Source organism: Aythya ferina, assembly GCF_964211825.1.
Source record: "Aythya ferina genome assembly, chromosome: 2".
Taxonomy (NCBI): domain Eukaryota; kingdom Metazoa; phylum Chordata; class Aves; order Anseriformes; family Anatidae; genus Aythya; species Aythya ferina.
The window spans coordinates 123,691,733-123,714,051 of record NC_140297.1 but is presented as its reverse complement, the minus strand read 5'-3'; the positions used below and the strand labels follow the sequence as shown (position 1 = coordinate 123,714,051).

The following is a 22,319-nucleotide window of genomic DNA, read 5'->3' as shown; positions in this document are numbered from 1 at the left end:
GACATTAGGAGGAAATTCTTTACTATAAGGGGTGAGGTACAGCAACAGGTTGCCCAGGGAAGCTGTCAATTTCCCATCATTGAAAAAGTTCAATGCTGGGTTGGATGGAGCTTTTGGCAGCCTGGTCTGGTGGAAGGCATCAGGGGGGCTGGAAATAAATGATCCTTAAGGTCTCTTCCAAGCCATTCTATGATTCCATGAGTGGATGGATTCTGCACATCAACCAGTGTTTGCACACATGGTGTTGATAACAGAGATTCAGCTTTTAGGACCCAGGGATCCTCTCTGAAGAAGTGCCAAGAAAGGATGAAATCTGACCAAGAGGGCAAAACCATCTTTGCCATAGTGTCGTGGTTTAACCCGGCTGGCAGCTAAACACCACGCAGCCGTTCGCTCACCCTCCCCCTCCCTCTCTGGGACGGGGGAGAGAAATGGAAAGTGAAGCTCGTGAGTTGAGATAAAGACAGTTTAATAAGACAGGAAAATAATAATAATAATAATAATAATAATACAATGATGATAATAGTACTACTACTAATAATATGTACAAACAAGTGATGCACAATGCAATTGCTCACCACCCGCTGACCGATGCCCAGCTTAACCCCGAGCAGTCCGCCCCCCCCCCCCGGCTAGCCACCCCTATATATTGTTTAGCATGACGTCAGATGGTATGGAATACCCCTTTGGCTAGTTCGGGTCACCTGTCCTGGGTCTGTCCCCTCCCAGCTCTTACTGTACCCCCAGCCTGCCTGTTGGCAGGACAGAGCAAAAGTCTGAGGTGTCCTTGGCTTGGTATAAGCACTGCTCTGCGACAATTAAAACATCGGGGTGTTATCAGCACTCTTCTCATCCTAAGCCAAAACACAGCATTCCACCAGCTACTAGGAAGAAAATTAATTCTGTTCTAACTGAAACCAGGACACATAGGTTGGCCAATGTAGTGAAAAGGGCTTTAAACTAGAAGTGACAGTGGGAATGACAGAAGAGGTGGACCAGGCTGGTAAGTGAAAGGCGAAGAGTCACGTGAACAAAAGAGACCTTTAATTATCAAAACAGGACAGAAGAAGGCCTACCCCCACCACATGCACACAAATATGGAAGTACCTACAGGGAAGCAATATGGAGGAAGATTTCATATGTTCTCTGGGAAATCAACATGAGTTGAGAGTCTCTCTGAAGTGTCTATACACTGATGCATGCAGTGTGGGAAGCAAGCAGGAAGAAACTAGAGGTCTGAATGCAGGTGCAGGGCTATGCAGGGCTATGATCTTTTTGAGGTCATGGAGATGTGATGGGATAGCTCACATGATTGGAGTAATGAAGGGAGTAATATAGGCTCCCTGAGAAGGACAGACAAGGATGATGAGGAGTGGAGTTGCCTTGTACATGAGAGAGCAATGGGGATGTGTGAAACTTTTGCCTGGGGATATGTAAGGAACCATATGAAAGCTTACGGGTCTGAATTAGTGGGCAGAACAACATGTACAACATGTTCTTGGCTGTTTGGTACAGAGTCATGATCAGGAAGAAGGACTTTTCTTCAGAGAAGTGGAAGAAGCTTCACATTTCCAGGCCCTGACCTTCATGGAAAATGAAACACCTCAGTATCTGCTGCAGGGATAACACAGAAGGACATAAGCAATTGAGGAGGTCTCTGGGGTGTATTGCTGAAAAGTTCTCAACACAGGTGATCAAGAAGCCACTGGGGGGGGGGGGGGGAGGAAGAGAGTTTTGCTGGATTTCAAACCTACAAACAAGTTAGAACTTACTGGAGATGTGAAGGTCAGGGACAGCCCTGGTTGCAGTGACCATAGCATATCGTAAGTCAAGATCCTGAAAAAAGGGAAGAAAACAAAAAACAGAGTCACAATCCTGCTCAAAGATGTTGTGGATGCCTCATCCCTGGAGCTGTTCAAGACCAGGCTGGATGAGGCCCTGGCCAACCTGATCTACTGGAAGGTGTCCCTGCACATGGGAAGTGGGGTGGGACTAGATGATCTTTAAGGTGCTTTCCAACCCAAACCATACTATCATTCTACAATTCTATGATCCTGAGCTCCATGAGAGCAGATTTTGGACTTTTCAGGGATCAGCTTGAAAGACCCTCATGGGGTACAGCCCCACAGAGAAGGATCCAGGAAAGATAGCTGATATTTAAGAATTACCTCCTCCAAGTTCAAGAATTGTTCATTTCCATGTGCAGGAAGTCAAGCAGTGGTGACAGGAGGCCTGCATGGATGAAGAAGGAGCTCCTGACTAAAGTCATACTTTACAAGGAAGAATACACAAAATGAAGGTAGGGACAGGTGATCCAGTGAATTGTTTGTGATCAGTAGCACAAAGGCCAGCTAGAGTCCAGCAACTAATTGTGCACCACAGGGGCTGATACAGGGTCCAGTCTCATAACATCATTGATGACCTGGATGAAGGGACAGAGTGCAAAATATGTGTGCAAAAACTTCAACAAAATGATACAAAACTGAGAGAAGTGGCTGACATACCAGAGAGTCATGCCACCATCCAGAGGGACCTCAATAGGTTGAAGAAATAGACTGACAGGAACATCGTGAAGTTCAACAGAGGGGAAGTGCTAAGTCCTGCAACCAGGGGGGAGTAACCCCAGGCACCAGTACACACTCAGGACCAACCATCTGCAAAGCAGGTCTGCAAAGAAAGACCTTGGATCTCAGGTGGACAGCAAGCTGACCATGAGCCAGCAAAGCACCCATACTGCAAAGGCAACTAACAGCATCCTGGGCTGCAGGCAAAGCAGAGCATTGCCAGTAGATCGAAGGTGACCCTTGTCTTCTGCTCAGCAGTGGTGAGACATATCTGGAGTGTTTGGCCAAGATTTGGGCTCTTCAGCTCAAGACATGGATACAATGGGGAGAGTTCAGTGAAAGTAAGGCAACAAAGATAATTAAGGGACTGGAGTATCTGACATACTAGTTGGGGCTGAGAGAGATGGGGTTGTTCAGTGTGGAGTAAAGAATCCTGGCAATGTGTATAATTACCTAATGAGGGGAGTGAAGGCAGTGAAGCCTTCTTCTCAGTAGTACCCAATGAAAAGGTAAGAAGCAATGGGCATAAACTGAAGGAAACTCTTTTTTTTTTTTTTTACTGCAGGAGCAGTCAAACAGCGAAACAGGCTGCTGAGAAGATGTTGTAGAGTCTCCATCCTTGGAAGTATTCAAAGCTCACCTCTACAATATCTTAAGCAAGCTGCTCTAGCCAGCTCTGCTTTGAGCAAGGCAGTTGGACAAGGAAGCCTCCAGAGTTGCCTTCCAGACTCCTTGATAGCATGATTCTGTGATCCATTTGTGAGGGGCTCAGTTATCATTTTTTTGCTTTCTGAGATGAGCTGTCACAGGAACTAGAGATGTACTACAATCTCACCCAAACTGGCAGATCCAGGAGCTCTTCCAGGATCACAGTTCTGTGTGCACACTTTAGCAATGGCTTGGGTCAGGGAGTGCTCCTGCACCTTGTGCCTTGATTTCTACTGGAAGGGAGCCACATTTGCACCACATCCAGAGCTCTACAAAGAAAAAATCTCCCATGTGCACTAATGATCTCATTCTTCTTCTACATCGAGAAGTTTTTTAGGGGATCTTGGTTTTCTTCCTTAGTCCAGTATAATTTCCCCACAAGTCCCAGCTGACGGAGCAGAAAAAGACAATCTCCATGCAGTTTTGATTCTTCCAATAGATGAATCAACAAGGCTGGGACTCTAAGACAAGTCCAACACAGACAGGAGAGCACCAGACTGTAGTATGTTCAGCAAGCAGAAAGCTGACAAGCTGTTGCATTTTGTAGCAGATGTGGCTTTAACAGGGTATATGGCTCCATTCCTAGATATAATGAATTGCAAACGCACACTGGGAATGCTGTTTTTGTTCAGAAAGTATCTCCTCAGTTAATATACAATATGTGCACTGGATGAATGTGTGTTTCTATTCCCATAATGCAGTGAGAGATCACAGAGAGGAGCTGTCACACATTGCTGGACTGATACTGATTATTTTGGCTGTTCATATCATTGCTGTCTCTTCCTCTTCTAAACAATACAGTTAAAAAGCTAATGCTCAGAGATCAAACTAAAGGATGGTTCTCCTACCTCAATAAATGCTGTACCAGGCTCTGTTTAAAGGGATAGTTATTTTTTACCTCAGGTTCAAGGTAGCAGAATGCACACACACACTGTCTGCTCAAAAGGATGGATATGAAGTCATATATGCACCAAAATGCAGACAGGCTCTTGAACAGATCAAATGCATCTCTTCTGTTTACTCAAGCAAGAAAGGAGAAAATAGAAGGACGGGGACCTCAAATAGTTGGACCTCATGAATGGATTACATGGCATCAGGAGGGTGTTCAGGCAGAAAGATTCTTCCTTCAAGATAACTCAAGGACAAGTACAGGTATCAGACAGCTAGCTGGATAAGGCAAATTCACTAACTAAACAAGAACATGCTATTAGGGCAAATAAGCAGCACTCTCAGACAGATATCCAGGCATGTACGTAATCCCTCTGTCAACTTCATCTCACAGCATTAACATATGAATGACAAGTCTCATGAACATCAAAGACATTATGTTCAAAGTAAATTAAGTTTCTAATATGGAGCACAATGAAACATGAAAGAAGGATTGCTATCAGAAATAATGTTGATGAGAACACTGCCTGAGACATTACATATGTACACAGTGGAATCAGTATCAAAGAGGTACAAAAATACCAGAATAGCAAATTAAGGAAAGTTACTTCTTTTTCTGCTTCAGTCTGGGAGTCCAAGAACATGCTGAAATGCTGAAATGTAATGCCCACTACACTGAAAGCAAGTCACCAGCTGCAGCCCCTATCTTAATGAGTAGGAATATTGTTTGAGGCACTGGCAGTAAAGGGAGAGAAGAGTGTGATCGTAAACTTGTTTTCAGTGTTGTCATTAGTGTTCAGATATTGAATTTTTTATTAGCTTTTGTAAGCTAATAATGAGGAAAGACAGAATTAGTCTTGCAGTCTTTGACAGAAGCTGATATATTTCTGCTGCCACAACAAATTGCAGAATCATGCTAGTTCAAGGCGTTGCAAAACACCTTTATCAAAGTGGGTGCAGCTTTCTTGTCAGAAGAACCTTTCAAAATCAGCTCCTTGAGGAAATTCCTCCTACTGTTTCCTTTATTTCAACTATATTTCACAGCTAATTCTGCCAGCTGGCACATTTTGCAGTTCACTGGTGGACTCTGAATCACATCGAGTGGTCTACCCAGTACAGAAGAGGATGGTGAAAGAGGAAAAAAGAAGGTCTACATTTATATTAGTCTACTATATTTAAATTGGGGTTACTAAATGACACAGACAGTTCAATGCATGAAGACAATTGTGTTTTGCTCTCTAAAGCTCCTGCTGATTTTGAGAGAGGAAAAGGAATAATGTCTTCATGTGATTGCAGAAGAGATTGCTTTACATATATGTATATACATATATATAAATTTCAAAAGGTGTTATTAAAAAAAAAAAAGCGCACAACAACAACAACAAAATAAAACAAAAACCCAAACTACTACTGGGATCCTAAGTTTACAGGGTTAAAATTATGAAATATTGCAAACCATTTCAATAGGTAAAATACAACCCACCCAGGTACATATATATTATGAGAGTATATTTAACTGTATGACTTTACATCATAAACACAGAATATCATGTATATCTGCAATACTCTTGCCTCATGCAATTTACAAGATATACCATGTTCTAAGCATGAATCAAAGTGAAGTGGGAAGTTATGTGTAGCTGTGTCCAGCTTGTTGCTGTGAGAGGGACATACCAGGTGAAAAAAGATGAAAATTCCCAGAAGAGAGGCTGACTTCCTGATTAAGTGCCTTGACTATTGTCCGGAGAATCTCATTTTTTTATCTGTCTAGATCACAGAGTTTCTGTGTGATACTGATCATTCCATTTAAGTAAACTCTCTGTGATAACTGCTGCCTCATTTTATGAGTGCCCAATCTGAAACAGCTGGAGTACTAAACGCTCATAGTTGCAAAAGTTTGATATGAACTGTGCTTTGAACACATAAAAAGCAGTAGAATGCCCAGAAAAAGTAGGCTCTAATCCTGAAAATTAGCCTCAAAAATGAGCTGATATAGGGCAATTTTGGCAGAGTCTCTGCTACCAGTTTGTAAAAGAGTGATACCATCCCATTACCTTGCTAGTGCTATAAATACATTCATTAATATATACCAAGAAGACACTGTGACCAGAATCAGAGAAAGGAATATGAAAAAAAACGAATACATTTGTTCACAGTGTAGCTTTTGGATGTTTAGAGTTAAATGACATCTGGGACCACTCTCCAGAAGAGGATGAAGAAAGACTGTTGTGGATAATGTGGAGTAAAAACTTTATCATAACACATATATACAGTTCACAGATTTTATTTTTTTTTAGAGATCTGTACGTATGTATTAGAAAATTTCTGAAGTTTCCACACAGACAGCTAGGAAATAGCTATGTCTATTCCCATTACATGGATGAGGGATTGAAACTAAACCATATGAATCTAATTAAAGAAAAAAGTTCTAAAATTTCTGAGAGTTCTAATATTCTTCTGCAGTAAGTCTAGCTTCCAAATTATCCAGGTTAAGGGGATGAGATGTTCAGAGAAGGAATTCCTTTAGACACTCGGGTACAGAAAACATGGCCTGGACAACCACAATTTTTTTAGGATATTATCATCTGCTTTCTTCTTGGTACCCTTCCCTGATCTTTCATATCCTATAGAATGAGCAAATGCAATGCAAGGGCTTGAAGGTCTAAGTACAACCATTATATAGTTCAGAACATCATGTTCCTAGGAAGACAAGGTGTTCAGATGATATAAAACCCATTATCTCTGCTCTACTTTCTCCTCCCTGTAGTCAGGTCAAGACTCAAGCTTATTTTCAGTCTTCCATAGACTGCACCAACATTTATTCTTGATAGGAACTCTTCATTGTTGGGATCCTTGGCCACTTCTGAATTATTTTGAGGTGAATGACATGTTCTTATGGAAGAAAGGATAGCAGATGATTGAAAGGTGTGGACTCAGGGTATCTGCAAAGCTGCTGCATCACACATCATTACCATTTTAGTTAAAAGCAGATGTGTTTGAAAATACATAGCTAAACTGAACCACAAGAAAAAACATGGATGTTGGAAATGTTGTGATGAACAGGTGGCCAAGAAGGCCAACAGCATCCTACCTTGTATCAGGAATAGTGTAGCCAACAGGACCAGGGAGGTGATCATCCCCCTGTACTCTGCTCTGGTGAGGCTGCACCTCAAGTACTGTATTCAGTTTTGGGCCCCTCAGTACAAGAAGGACTTCGAGGCCCTGGAGCATGTCCAGAGAAGGACAACAAAGCTGGTGAAGTGTCTGGAACACAAATCTTATGTGGAGGGGCTGAGGGAACTGGTGTTGTTTAGTCTGGAGAAAAGAAGGCTCAGGGGAGACCTTATTGCTCTCCACAACTACCTGAAAGGAGGTGGTGGGGAGCTGGGGGTCGGCCTTTTCTCACAAATAGCCAGTGAAAGGACTAAAGGGAATGGCCTCAAGTTGTGCCAGGAAATCTTTAGTTTGGAAATTAGGAGACGTTTCTTCTCAGAAGGAGCAGTCAGGCATTGAAACAGGTTGCCCAGGCAGGTGGTAGAGTCACTGTCCCTGGGGATGTTTAAGGAAAGGTTGGATGTGGTGCTTAGGGACATGGTTTAGTGGGTGACATTGGTGGTAGGGGGATAGTTGGACCAGATGAACTTAGAGGTCTTTTCCAACCTTAATAATTCTATGATTCTATAATTATACAAGAAGCTGTATACCAGAGTGATGGGCACTGTCTTAACACACCAGGATTGAATAGATCAAACAATAATGAAAAAGGGATACCACACTCCACCTGAGACGATTCAGTACAGATCTCCCTGTATTTGGTCCTCAGCTAGCTTCACAGTAAAAAAGGAAACATTTCAGAGCTGTGATATAAATAAGTACATTGTAAACAAGATTGTTTTTCCTCCAACTCAGGTGTAACTCATCTCAAAAGGGTGAAAATGTGTTTGAGACTTCCTTAGGGTCTTTACCATTAGACCAAAAAAAATATTTGATTAACAGAAAAAGAAAAAAAAAAAGTAAAACTGCTCTTGGATTGGGATTTATTTTTCTCTTTTGTGGTCTTGCATACATATATTTACACATGACTATTCTCTTTACAGAGGTTTTCACTTGATGTTCTGTTCCCTCTCCTGAAGTTGAAGCATATGCAGTACCTGTTTCATTAGTTTCACTTCTCTTTTCATTAGACAAGGAAAATGAGCCTCTACAGCATTCAAGGAACAGACCAATAAAGATATATTACTGTCACTTTACTCAATAAGAGCAGATGGGTCATAATAGTGTGTCTGATACCAGTACGTTTGTAGAGTAATTTTTTTCTTATCAGGCAGTTAATGAAATGAATTTCTATCATAGCATCTTTAAAATATAATACTCTCACAACTGTCTTTAAAGACCTATTTTGAACCAAATATGTTATCTATCAAAATATTCATTAAAATTAGGTGCAGGCCTACAGGAAGAGACAGATTAAATCATTGAGGCATCTGGGTCTCTTATTCCTCTAATGTGACCTCATTATATCGTAATCTGTTATTGCAGAAATTTAATTTTCTGATGCCATGGAATTATTGAGGGTCTTCCCATTTCCAGCATTTTCATTCTACCTAATTGTAAACTTCAAGATCATTTGGTATTTGATAGTTTGGTTCCAAGATTGGATAGGAAACCAATACACTGTAAATGAGGAAGCATTTAATGAGGAAAACATGATCATGTTGTATTGACTATTCTATGACTACACTACCAGATAAGAGATAAATAATATTTTCACCTGAGATGTCCTAAACTTCTCATTAACACATTTATTAACTCTAGTTGAAGCAAACTGCTTCATTGCCTCAAAGAAAGCAAAGAAGGAGATTGAAGAGGCTAACTATGATCATGAGCCTACTAGCACCAGAACTGAGAAGTCACTGAGCCCAGGGTTATGGTAACAGAAGAAGAAATTACCTATAAACTTGATTGCTGGACTTCAAATTACAAAGAACTGACATAAGAAAGAGAAAAGGGCAATCCTGTTAACATGTTCTCTAATGTCTTCTTCATGCATTTGCTATATTGTTTACTAGGACACTCTTCTCTCCCATAGACTTATATTAAATTAAAAAAAAAAAAATGCTTTCATGGTACTCCATTAGTCCTCTCCAGTTGAGACATGCCACTGAAGGACTCCAAAATTTCCAGCAACACATGTTCAAAGTTGTATCACCTACCAGATTTTTATGGTAGAAAATCTCATCTCTACAATTTGAAAAAACTGCCTTGCTGGGAAGGTTCTGTAAGTTTTGGATACTGTATAGTTATTACATGAGGGACACAAAAACTAAAACACCTCTTAAAGAACACAGATACAGACTCAAACCTGTTACAAACTGGGTCAGCACACATAAAGGACACCTACCGTTTATAAATGAAAGTATTCCAATGTTCCTGTCGTTTCTCACATCAACCAGAAAATGCACTTCAAGGACTTAACATTCAAAATCGGTGCTTGATCATTCTGGGACAGCTTATTCCGCTGTTCTGAAGTTTGAAAAAGTTTGTGTGAGATATAGTCTTAAAGAATCTACCCTTCAGATTTAGGACCAAAATATCTTTAATTAAGCAATTTCAAAGAAAAGCAGGTATGAACAACTGTATTGAGTTCTCCACAAATACAGCAATATGAAGAATGCATCCGAATTACATGCAGCTTGGTCATGTACCAGTTTACATGTACACCTGTTAAGGCTAAAATTTAAAATTTTAAGATGGCTCTAAATCAACACAAAGTGGGTTAACACCAATATGCATATGCAAAATATCACCAAAACATCATTTTCTAGGAACATGTCAAATGTTAATTCTTTAATGAGTGAACAAAATGTCCTGGTTTCAGTTAGAACAGAATTAATTTTCTTCCTAGTAGCTGGTGGAATGCTGTGTTTTGGCTTAGGATGAGAAGAGTGCTGATAACACCCCGATGTTTTAATTGTTGCAGAGCAGTGCTTATACCAAGCCAAGGACATCTCAGCCTTTTGCTCTGTCCTGCCAACAGGCAGGCTGGGGGTGCAGCAAGAGCTGGGAGGGGACAGACCCAGGACAGGTGACCCGAACTAGCCAAAGGGGTATTCCATACCATCTGACGTCATGCTAAACAATATATAGGGGTGGCTAGCCGGGGGGAGGGGGCCGGACTGCTCGGTGTTAGGCTGGGCTTCGGTCAGCGGGTGGTGAGCAATTGCATTGTGCACCACTTGTTTGTACATATTTTTATTACTTTCCTATTATCACCATTGTATTATTATTATTATTATTGTTATTATTATTTTTGTTATTATTATTTTCCTGTCTTATTAAACTGTCTTTATCTCAGCTCACGGGCTTCAGTTTCCATTTCTCTCCCCCGTCCCAGAGAGGGAGGGGAGAGGGTGAGCGAACGGCTGTGTGGTGTTTAGCTGCCGGCCGGGTTAAACCACGACAGAAAATACTTTTGTAATGCTATTCCAGATTACACAAAAACTTCATGACCTGAATACACAAACTAATTGTTCAGAATGTTCAAATCTTATTATTGAAACAAAAAATCTTTCATTTTCCTCTCTTCAAGTGGTGCAAGTGGTACAGGATTTCTAAGATATAAATGTATATATATTTATTTTTTAAGGGCATTGCATGTGTCTAAGCTCTCCAATTTAGCTTCTGACGTGTGTGTTTAAGTAAAAACACTTTTCTTAATTATCTTGTAGCTCAATAACCTAACAATTATTCATTTCAGCAAACCCGTAAATAACACTTAAAACACAAACTCCATTTTTAATCAGTGAAAACTGCCATTTGTTGAAAAGGTTTTTTGAGTAATTACTTTGCATTCTTATTAGTAATGCGAATTTATAGGAAAATCAAAACTATATTAATTATACCATATCCTCATTATATATTAATAAACTCAGAAACCAAACATTTTTTGCCTTGCAGAGTGAGGTGTAACATTTATATGAGGCTTTGCAGCAGCAGCCAACATGGCACTTAGCTCTAATACACCTACTTTAAAGTATTGACTTGGTGCTCCTGGGAACCATGAGCTCAAATCCCAGCTGGGAGTGCAGATACTCTGCACTGAGTCTGCAGAACAATGTCTTGGGGTTTTTCTGTTCTCATAAGGGGCCAATTTATACCAGTGGGTGCAGTTTGTCTTTTGAGACATCAGCCCCCAAATGCAACATGTGTGTCCTATATTCATTTTGTGCAAGGCTGTAGAATTCTCTCCCTTTGTTGGGAGGCAGAGCTGGAAAGATGCAGTATCTCAAGATCAGTTATACACAGCCCTATAAACACAGGCATACATGCATACACAACCCTCTCACACAACTATGAGCTGCAATAACGTGTCATCCTCGGAGGCACAGTAACAGGAATGTTGCTTCTTGCACTGCACACAATGTATTTGCCTGGCTAGGAAGCCTGGTCATTTTGTCAGCTGGTGAGATCCAGGATATGGGTTATTGTTTCTGGGTATAAGCTGAGAGCAGAATGACTGATCAATTGCAGCTCAATTATAATAGTTCTTGTCAGACATGTGCTTAAGTCAGATGTCAGACTTATGATGTTACTTGACCATTGCTGTTTTTTCTAACTTCACTGAGTTTAGTACTTTTTCATCTAGTTGTTGCACAGTCCAAATTATTAATTTTGAAGGGTGGTAAAGTTGACCAGAGCTGTCAGCCAAATGTTAAAGCTCGCTTATGTCAATATGAATCTTTACTATGCTGCCAAGGACTGCCATGATCACCCTAGCTCCAGGACTTTGCTTCAAAAGTAGCATTCCTCAAAAGGGCCTTTGTGGGAAGACACTTTCCCTTGAGTGCTCTTTTGGCAACTGATCTGGGGAAACTCAGAGAGCCCATAACAGCACCTCTTGTGTGTGGTTTGCCACATCCCTCATCCCTGCCCCATCATACAAGGAGAAGGGCAGTCATCATATCACTGGTTCCCCCAGTCATACACTTTCCACATTTGCAGGTTCTGTCACATGCCTGGATCAGCATACCCTGTGAAGTCCCAAAGGAAAGAGAGGTCATGGATAAGATCCGTTGAAAGGATAAACCCATTCCTCCTGAGCTCAGGGGCCTTAGGATAAGACAATGGACAATTCTGGAACAGCTATGAATTGTCCTGGTGGATCTGGTACCATAGGAAACTTGCTCCTACAGTGACCTTGAGTGGCCCATTAGCCTCATTTATATGTGGCGCCTGGCAGTCCATACTTGGGTGAAGACTTCAACCCTCTCCCTTACAAAGTCCCAATCCCACGGCACAGTAGGGAATGATGCTCCTATAAAGAGAGTTAATTTCTCTCTCCAACAAAGGAAATAGCTGTTCTTCATGCCTGGTGGCTGCTCTCAGTCTGTTTTTAGCTTTTCTAAGTTTCTTTTCTTGACTTCACCATCCTCATAAGTGTTTGCAGCTCAAGCTGTGTCATCTGAATATGTCATTAGTCACTGAATAGCCAAGAGAGGAACTGTCAGCTGGGGAGGATTCAGGGCTATATAATACTGATCTCTGCCCTCTGTAGATTATGAGCATTTTTCTAAGTGTCTCTAATTTTAATCTCCCAAGCTGTGGCTTGTACAAAAATATATTCAATGGCCTCCTCTCTAGTGTAATATCTTTATATTAAGGATTTTCTTTTTCACCTCAGGAAGTCAGCTTTGTGGCAGACCATCTCATTTAAAATGTAGTATAACAACAGTGGCATTTTTCTGAGGAAAATTGGAAGTACCACAGGTGATAGATTCAGCTTTTGCCTCTGTCTACTTACAAGTGTTGGAGGCAGAAAAAAAAATCATTTTGAAACACATTGCTGAAAGTTCAGATATTTTCCGTTAGTGAAAGTAAGTAATTTACTTCTGCCTGTAAGTAATAATTATCTATATAGAAACCATAGTGATGGAGAAAGACAGCCCAGCAGGATAAAAGGAGAATAAGAAATCCTGGGATTTTCTGAAAGCATTCAAAAGGATCAGTAAGCAATCTGCCTGTATCTCCTTCCTGCCACTGTGCATATAGGATGGAAACACAATAGGGAAAAATAAAATAAAATAAAATAAAATAAAATAAAATAAAATAAAATAAAATAAAATAAAATAAAATAAAATAAAATAAAGTAAAATAAAATAAAATAAAATAAAATAAAATAAAATAAAATAAAATAAAATAAAATAAAATAAAATAAAATAAAATAAAATAAAATAAAATAAAAGCAGACAGCTAACAAGCAGAGCATAGATGACTCTCTTATGATCCAGCAGTTAGAGACAGGATCAGGCTTGCAAGGAATGGGAGATGGATAAAGAGCCAGAGACAGTGTGGGTTTAATCCTGATCTCAGAAGAGCCAGGGTGTTTCAGAGTTTCTCTGTAGTTGTGTGTGGATCAGAATTTGTGCCCACATGAAAATGTAACAGTGGATATGGATGACTCAGGCTAAAATTTCTGAGAATGGATCAGGTGTTTCTGCCTAGGTCCTGGCTGAACATCTGTCCTTATTCATTCATTTATGTGCTTCCCAGCCAAGGAACCACAAAGCAACAGGGCCTTTTCATCAGCTTCCCTGTGGTTGTTGACCTATGGCTTCAGGCATAGGAAGCCCAATGGATCCTGGTGACCACAGGACTGTTTTCTGATACCTACTTTGATGTGTGCTAGGACACATCATGATGGCACAGCTTCAACCTCCTCCATGGGTGGCTTTCATGGAGACTATTTTTAGCATATGGCCACCACATCCTTCTCTTTTTTTCCTTTATTCATCCTCTGCACTACTTTGGTTATTCAGTCACATACTTCTCCCATGCAAGACAGGAATTTTAGTTTCAGGAGGATGGGAAACCAGTACAGGCAGCAGCCATTAGCAAATGTTTATGGAAAGACCTTTAGAAAAGGAACAAATGTAACAGTAATTATCCACTATATACAGACTATCTGATACTGCTCCCAGTGCTTCCTCCCAAGTGAATTCTTTATTTTTTTTATTTATTATTATTATTATTATTACTGCAGTCTGACCAATTTTTTCTACAGTAGACATTCCTACTTTTTAATGAATCATTAAACTCATCTTTATTTACCCAAACTCAGACTCAGTACTTTCTGTTCAGTGCCATAACTAAAATGTTTTTCACACCGCTAGGCCTTCCTCCCCAAATTGTTTCTGATCGACAATACAGCTTCATCTGCAGTCAGTGCCCTGAGTACTGCACCTCCCCTATCAACCGTTTCAGGCAGGAGGGAAAACACACCCTATCTGCCTATGATATCCTCTTTATTTCCTTGTTGCAGCCCTTTTCATTTCTCCCTGGCTGTTCTCTGACAGCTGCAGCCCAGGCTCCAATCTGCTGCAGGTGGCTCTTTTTGCCCTTCAGGCTTTCTTCACCATTGTGATGCATTAATGAAGTAGAGCTCCCTGTCAGACTTCATCAGCAGTCTTGTGAAGGCAGAATGAAATCACTTCTATTGACCCACTGGCATATTTATAGGCTCCTTCTTTTTTTGCTGAGTATGGCAGTTATCACCTTTCCATCCTCATGTTGTGTTTATTCAGCAGAAAGCTAAATCACATCTGTGCACAAGTGGAACATTAATCAGTAAACGTAAGCCTCTCATAAAGACTGCTGAACCTATCTAATTACCAGAGCTGGGACAGCTCACAACACCTACCCCTCAGAGGGGTTCACAACCCCATCAATCCACAGCCCTCTAAATAGAGCCCAGTGAGCTCAGAGACTTTCAGCTCTCCTTTTGGTAGGTTGTCCCCAGAATGCAGCATTTTAAAGTTTTCCTGGACTTATTCCTCGCAACCCTCTTTTCTTCTACAGCAAAAACAACAAACACTGGGGAGTACTTTTTTTTTTTCTTTTTTAATTCTGTCTCTGTTCTCTTCTTTCTTATTCTGCTTACCAGGCAGGAATAGGATAGGATAGAATAGGATAGGATAGAATAGAATAGAATAGAATAGAATAGAATAGAATAGAATAGAATAGAATAGAATAGAATAGAATAGAATAGAATAGAATAGAATACCTTAGTTGGAAGGGACCTACCTAATATAATAATGTAATATAATTATGAGAATATTTGCTTCCAATGTAATCTGTTACCATGCATATCCATCTGCCTGCCCTCCTTAACAGTTTTCCTCCCTATTTTCCACCAATTACCAAAATCAATCAGCATTCTACAGTAGACAGAATGGTCTACTGGGGTTGGAGTTTATCACACATGCAATTGTATAAATTCATATTATAATACAAGGTAGAGCATAATACTACGTCAGCATGGTAATATTTTCAGTGATGCAAAAGTAGCAAAAGATTTTGATACATATTGTGTAAAAAGTGATTAGTTGATATCTTTACATCTGTGATGGAAAACAGATGTTGTCCAACAAAATTTGCATCATTTTTAATGAGATAATTTGGCTACCCAAGACAGATAGATATACTTTAGCTTCTGAAATGTTTCTGACTTAGTCTTCCTTCAGTCTGATGAAATTAATAGTTTTCTTTCTGAATTTCAGTTAACTAATTTATTTTCTGAAAGACTGGTCAGCACTATCTAGAAAACATCAAATGGATTAAAACCAGGTAAATCTATAAATCTTAAAATAGTAAAGCATAATCTTCTGGGCATATTTTAAGCAGTAATTTTTCTTAGTCCTTTGCTATATTTAACAGTCAAGAGGAAGATTTTGAAGGTAGATTTTGCCAATAAGATAAAAATTTCTACACTCATTAACAAGGACAGATCAGTTCCAGAGAGAAAATGGCTTATTTTAGCAATATGCATTTTAATAAAACTTAATCTACAAATCAAGGTATTTTACATATTTATGAGAGAGGAAAATACTTCAGAAATTGTTTTGCGGTCACAAGAGTAGACATGGTGTCATGTGGCAGCTAAAGAAGCAAATGTGGCCCTTGACTGAGTGATCAAGGGAATGTCAGATAGAAACTAGGAGGTGTTTACACTACAGTGAGATCATTAGCAAAATCTGCTAATGGCTCCTAAGTTTATCACATGAGAAATTCAAGAAAGAGGGCTCCAAGAATTAATTCAGTAACTAGAAAACCTAATTACTGTGAGAAGCTAAAGCTGTTTAGTGTATTTCAGTATATTTAGTATATTTCAGGAGGAAATATGATCAAGTAATTACTTAAATAGGACATAAATTTCAGGTGTTAGTAAACTTATTTATCTAAGTAGTCAAAAGTATAGCAACAGTCAGAGCTTGGTTGCTTATGCTCAATAAATACAGTGCTAGAATTAGAGTTAAGATAATTTTAAAAGTAAAGAGAAACAACGAGTGAGACAAATTAGCCAGGTTTGCATTGTTTTCTCTGCCACATATAGAAACCAGGATAACAAAATCTCTAAAAATAGATGCCATGTTTCAATCAAAAATTATTACTTTTTATAGATAAATCATTTTTACAATTTTAGAAACTTAGATGATCTTATATCCAAGTAGGTAATAACTCAGGTCCTTTTTGAGGTAGCATTTTCATGCTCAACAGTGATCTATCTTCATGTCCACTAATAGGCCTCATTCAAACTCTGAAAATTTTACCGATGACAAAATGGATAATTAAAATTTTAGGGGCTTGCCTAAGCTATTAAAGAAAATAATTAGACCAGGAGCAGATGGCTTAAAATTTCATATTCACATCACTAGAATATAGGTCAAGAAGTATTAATTGCAAGGATCATGTAAACCATACACAGTCAGGAATTCAAGAAACTCAAATCTAGATTATTGAAGTAATTGCTCATTGGACATGCAACCTCCTTCAGTTTACCTGGCAGGTTTTAAGGAAACCAATGGTTTTAATTATAGAGATATAAACACAGAGAAATTCTGTTCAGTGACTGTATTATAGAAGTACTTAGGTGAACTTTTGTCTCTTTCTATATGAAGAAAGATGTGAGTTCTACTCCTCGTGAAATCTGTCTCATTATTCAGTTAATTTAGTGATATAGTCATAGTTTGTTGCCTTTTCTAGGAGATGGCATTAAACTAGAGTTGGAAAATAACAGGTGACCATCTAAAAAAAAAAAAAAAAATCATTGTTGCCGGTAATTTAACATTGATAGATTCTTAGGTTTCTTCACCATTAATGTTTATTTAACAGGTTTAGTTTTATTTTTTCACAGGACAAAAGAGTGGACTTGCCCTTGAATGACACTATTTCAGGTGATTTTCAAGCTTCATTTCTGTTTGTAAAAAGCTTTAGATATTTCCTTATAAAGGTAAGCTAGAAATCTAAGATAAGCCATTACTTATGACGTCTGAAATTCTTTCAAATACAATAGCCTAGTAAGTATGAATTAACAAGACTTTATTATCTTATTGTGAGGACTCAGATCATTCCAAGAAAAGCCAAATGAAACTAGAGGATCTTCCTCTGGGATCTGAGTATTTAAAAGAAGCTCATCATGTATGTGGAATTGATTATACTGTGTTGAAACAAAATGAAAGAATCAAACAATGCATTTTTTTTTCTGTTGGGAAAAGAACAGCAGTTTGTAAGTCATTTGTGGTTTCAGCATCCATGTCCTCTATGTGTAAGACACTTTTTGTCTGTCTTCTCCCATTGGAGAGTGTCTATTGAGCCAGGCAACTGATACAAACTACGATTATATGTTCCTTGTTATGTCAGATAAGAAAAAGGAGACCATGTCGACATGAATGTGTGTAAATCCAACTATAGAACAAGAACTCCAGGCATCGCTTTGCCATCATGCAATAACAACACAATTACCAAAAAGCTACCAAATGTCAATCAGTTCAGTCTTCAGACACTGAGGAAGTCAGGGAGGTAGAGAAGGCTGGTACCACTGAAGTAAAGACTACTCTTGCTAAGAATCCATAGCCCACCATTTACACTACAGTTCTGACGTTTGAAGTAATACTTCTACCACATGCTGTCAGAAGGAGACCATCAAAGAACTGCTGACATCATGCACTATTTCCTGGTCTTGAAGTTCCAAGATAGCAAGACAAAGAAGAGTGTTCACATGCATGTGCACATGTGAACTCAGGTACCTTTTTTTTCTGCCACTTGTCATTCTCCAGCATGCACCAAAAAACAATGAATTCAGATGGTCATTTCACTTCTACCCTGCTTTATTCAAGAGAATTAGAGACTTTGAGTGTGTTTTCAATGTCCTTATTTAATTATTTTATCTATACTTCCAACATTCAAAAATATGTCAGAAACAACTCTCTTGGTGAGGGTTCATACCTCTCAAGATTAGGTAATATTTTATCAGATCACCTGCAGCAAGACAAACACGCCTTTAATTCTGTAGTAACCCACAGAGGGTTTGACATGAGCAGCTGTGGTAGTTCCCTGTGGACCAAATATTGGCTGTTATTTACCTTAAAAATAGTCTCAAGTTTATAATACTCTGGACCTAGACGATCTCTATTCAGCTGCACATGCTCAGTCGTTTCCTTACATCATCATATGTAGTGCCAATGTTGCCCTAAGGAATTATTTCCATGTGACAGCATTGCATAGTCTTTACAGACTGCATGAATAAAGACTGTTATTCTGAGTTTTATCACAGCAGGAGCTGAGGAATTTCACTCAAGAAAACAAATTGATAGTGTTACCATGAGACCTTTTGGAGTAGAAAAAGACCCTAAGAATAGTCTGGGGAGCAGATAAAACTGGTCTGGTTCCAAGATATCCCTTCCAAATTAATTCTGAAGCAAGTAACCTCAAAAAAGATCATCTTCAAATGCTCAGAACATGAGAGGATGTTAGGGTGCATGGTTAGAACCTGTGTCTCAGCTGAAGGCAACAAAACCTTTCACTTATGCCATGAAATGACCCAGGATAAAATAAGGATGCTCTTCAGGAGTTTCTTGAAGACTATTATCCTCTTTGTGAGATCTGTTTTAAGAGGTACCTTGTACATATAGAAGTTTCTCTATGACCAATATGACACACTTATTTCAAATTATCTAGAAAATGAGGTATTATAGACCCTTCCAAACCCACCAATCTTAACATTACTATTACTACTACTATGTACATACTTCCCATGACAGGCTCTTCAAGGGGGAGCTTTTCCTTGATGTCTTGTTGACTGTTGTACATCTGTCATATGAAGTCAGAATACTGCTGAGACAGCGAGGGTTAATACCATAGCATGCGTTTTGACTAAATGGGAAAAAGGATGGGGGTAGAAAAGACGGGAAGAAGTAAGAAGAAAAGAGGAGAATAGCAAAATTTGACAAATGCTTTTCTCAGCATTATGTCAAACATGTTTACAGAACTGCACAATTAATAATAAAAAAAAAACTGCACTAGAGTCCCTAATTACTATTCTACACAGGGTGGAACACTTCTTCATTATCCCTTTTTGAATTGATTGTGTACATCAAACAGTCAAGATATAAATAAAATATGCCTGCATGCATAATACCCTCACATTAAAGCTGAAAGCAATTAACCTATGATTTTTCATTAATTAAATTAAAATAGCCCTCTGAAAATGTCTCAAATCAAAACAAGTTCCTTGCAGAGTTGGTTTGTTGGTTGTTTGATTTTTTATTTTTTTTTTTAATTTCCATGATGCAAGGAGACTGTTTGTAAAATTATTGGTACAATGAAACTACAATAAACCTCCTCAATTTTATTTAAGGCTACCAATTTTTATTTGTGACTCCAGTGTTCTATGTATTCTAATAGTATTCTAATTACAATATTGGCTTTATTCTTCCATCGTTAAAATATTTACAAATGCTTGTCCACTAGTTAGCACATTGTTTATATTCCATTTATTACTAATTATAGTGATGTACTTCCCAGAATCACAGTTGGTATTGATCTGGCCAGCAACTTGGCAAAAAATATCTGACCCTAAGAGTGAGACACATTTTTCTCCTAAATTTATATAAATAATGACAAACTTGGTTAGTGTAAGGGTGTATTAGAGCTTTATGTTTATCTCCAGTTGACTGAATTTAGGCTGTGTTACCAGACAGAGGTAAGAGTAAGTCCGCTTGCCACCCCATAGCCAAACATTTGTCATTAATCAGAATGTTCAAATAAATGGAGTTATGCTAAAGACACCTTCAGATGTCTATTTGCTTTGTGGATTGTGAGGATACACAATCAAAAATCAAAAAGACGTACTAGAGCCAAGAATACTCATTGGATAATAACAGAATGTCTAATACAAAATTGCTGTTTGTGAGATACAACTGTTTGCCTTTATCAGTTTTAAAGAATAGCTACCCTTACGGTCTATCAAGGTCACAGATCTGGATAGCAAATGTGATAGAGTTTTTTTTGTTGTTGTTGGCTGGTTGGTTTTGTGTGTATTTGCTTATTTGATTTTTTTTTTTAACCTGAGGATACAGAATTTTACATAGCTCCAGTTATTTAAATACCTTTAATAATATGAAAACATAAAATAAAATACCTGCATGTTACATTCTAAAATTAAATATTCTCACTGTAGGAGTGTTGAATTAAGTACCTCCCTTACATGAGGGAATTAAGATTTTCAAGTACAGAAGATGTGAACAGAGGTGGTAATTTTTTTAATATGGGTCACACATGCCAAGGTGATAGAACAAGGCTGTGTTCTTGAGTCTAAGCATTGCTGAAAGTCCTGAGGCCATGTGCACAAAAGAGCAGAGAGCATTTACTGCAGGGCAGGAACATGCTCTTCCATGCTTTATCATCCAAGGAAAATCCAGCACGGATTTCAGAAGACACAACCAAACAATTGCAGTAAGTCTCACAGAAGCAGCAATGACAAAAAGAGAAGTACTACATGTACTCACAAGAAGTGTAAGAAGTTGAATATTGAGACATGGAAGGATAAGGACAGATATTTTGTCTTTCTGCTTTTTCAGACATCACTGGTTGGAATCTCTTGCCTCAGGGAAGAGAATCACCTTGGTTCTTATTTCTTTGTCCATAAAATGGGGATAATACTGACCTCCCCCAAGTGCTGTTAGAGTAAGTACATTGAAGATTGCATGGAATTCAATGCATTTAACAGTGAGTTAGTAGAGACCAACAGGTACTTCTGCTGTGTCTCAAGTCTTCAGGTCAGATACAACCACAGCTTCTCTTATGTTTTAACAGACCATGCAAGCCTCAAGACTTTGACTTTCTGTTAGGAAGAATCCCACATTTCTGAACACCTCAAAGCCTTCAGCACTGTTTTCTCTTCTTCTTCCTTTTTTCTGCTGGAAGGCAATGTGCAGCCATTGCTTTTCTTGGCATCGGTGCAATTCCATTCACACACTGAGAGCTCGATAGCTCATTTATACTAACACACACTTTTATGTTCAAATATTCATTGTGTGTTTGCCTCTTCTCCAGAAGGAATTAATTTTAGATTGTCAAGGTCTCCTAATCTTGGTCAAGGTAAAGAAATAAGCAGGTGAAATAAGTCAGTCATATCGTCCCTAACAACAATACAGAAAATCACCATACATCACTTTTTTTTCTAGTTGAGATTTGGCAATTTAATGGGAAATAATGATCAGAAATTTCATGAGAAACTGCAGTTTCAGCTATCTATTTTCCCTCAGATAGTCTAACTGATTAACAATCTAATTAAACTCAGAATAATTGTTCTTAACCTGTGTTTAGCTTTGAAGATAACTACTATTTCAGACCTGAAAGAGGGCTTATGTGTCTGAAATCATCTGTTTCTTCCAACTGTATGACTTGCTCTAATAAAAGATCTTACTTGACCCATAAATCTTGCCTTGAATTTATTATTGCATATGAGCACAATTGACATTCCGTGGAATATTCAACCCATTTCCTTCCCAGAGCAAAAAATAAATAACCTCTCATCCAGGTCACGGCAGAGGCTCAGTCAGAAAATTAATTATACTACCCACGTGTCTAAAAAAAGCTATACCAACATTTATTTTTAAGCTTGAATTCTTGCACCATTAATTTTTAAATTAAATGGGAAACAATCAATGTTTTTTAAAAGCATACAGTGTTAGAAGCTGGACAGAAGACTCTATCAAGTACTGCCTTCCCAGTCTAGTTACCAGACATTTTCTCAAACTAACTTAACTGCTTCTCCTCCTATAAAAGTACTGCAAGATATTCATTCATCTTCTTTGTGGAAGA

General features: G+C 38.7%; 1 long non-coding RNA gene across 1 annotated transcript in view; it reads right to left on the bottom strand.

Moving 5' to 3' along the window:
* Positions 1-22,319, bottom strand: part of LOC311431386 — a 55,888-nt gene that overhangs the window by 19,253 nt on the left and 14,316 nt on the right. The gene's annotated exons all lie outside the window — the stretch shown is intronic.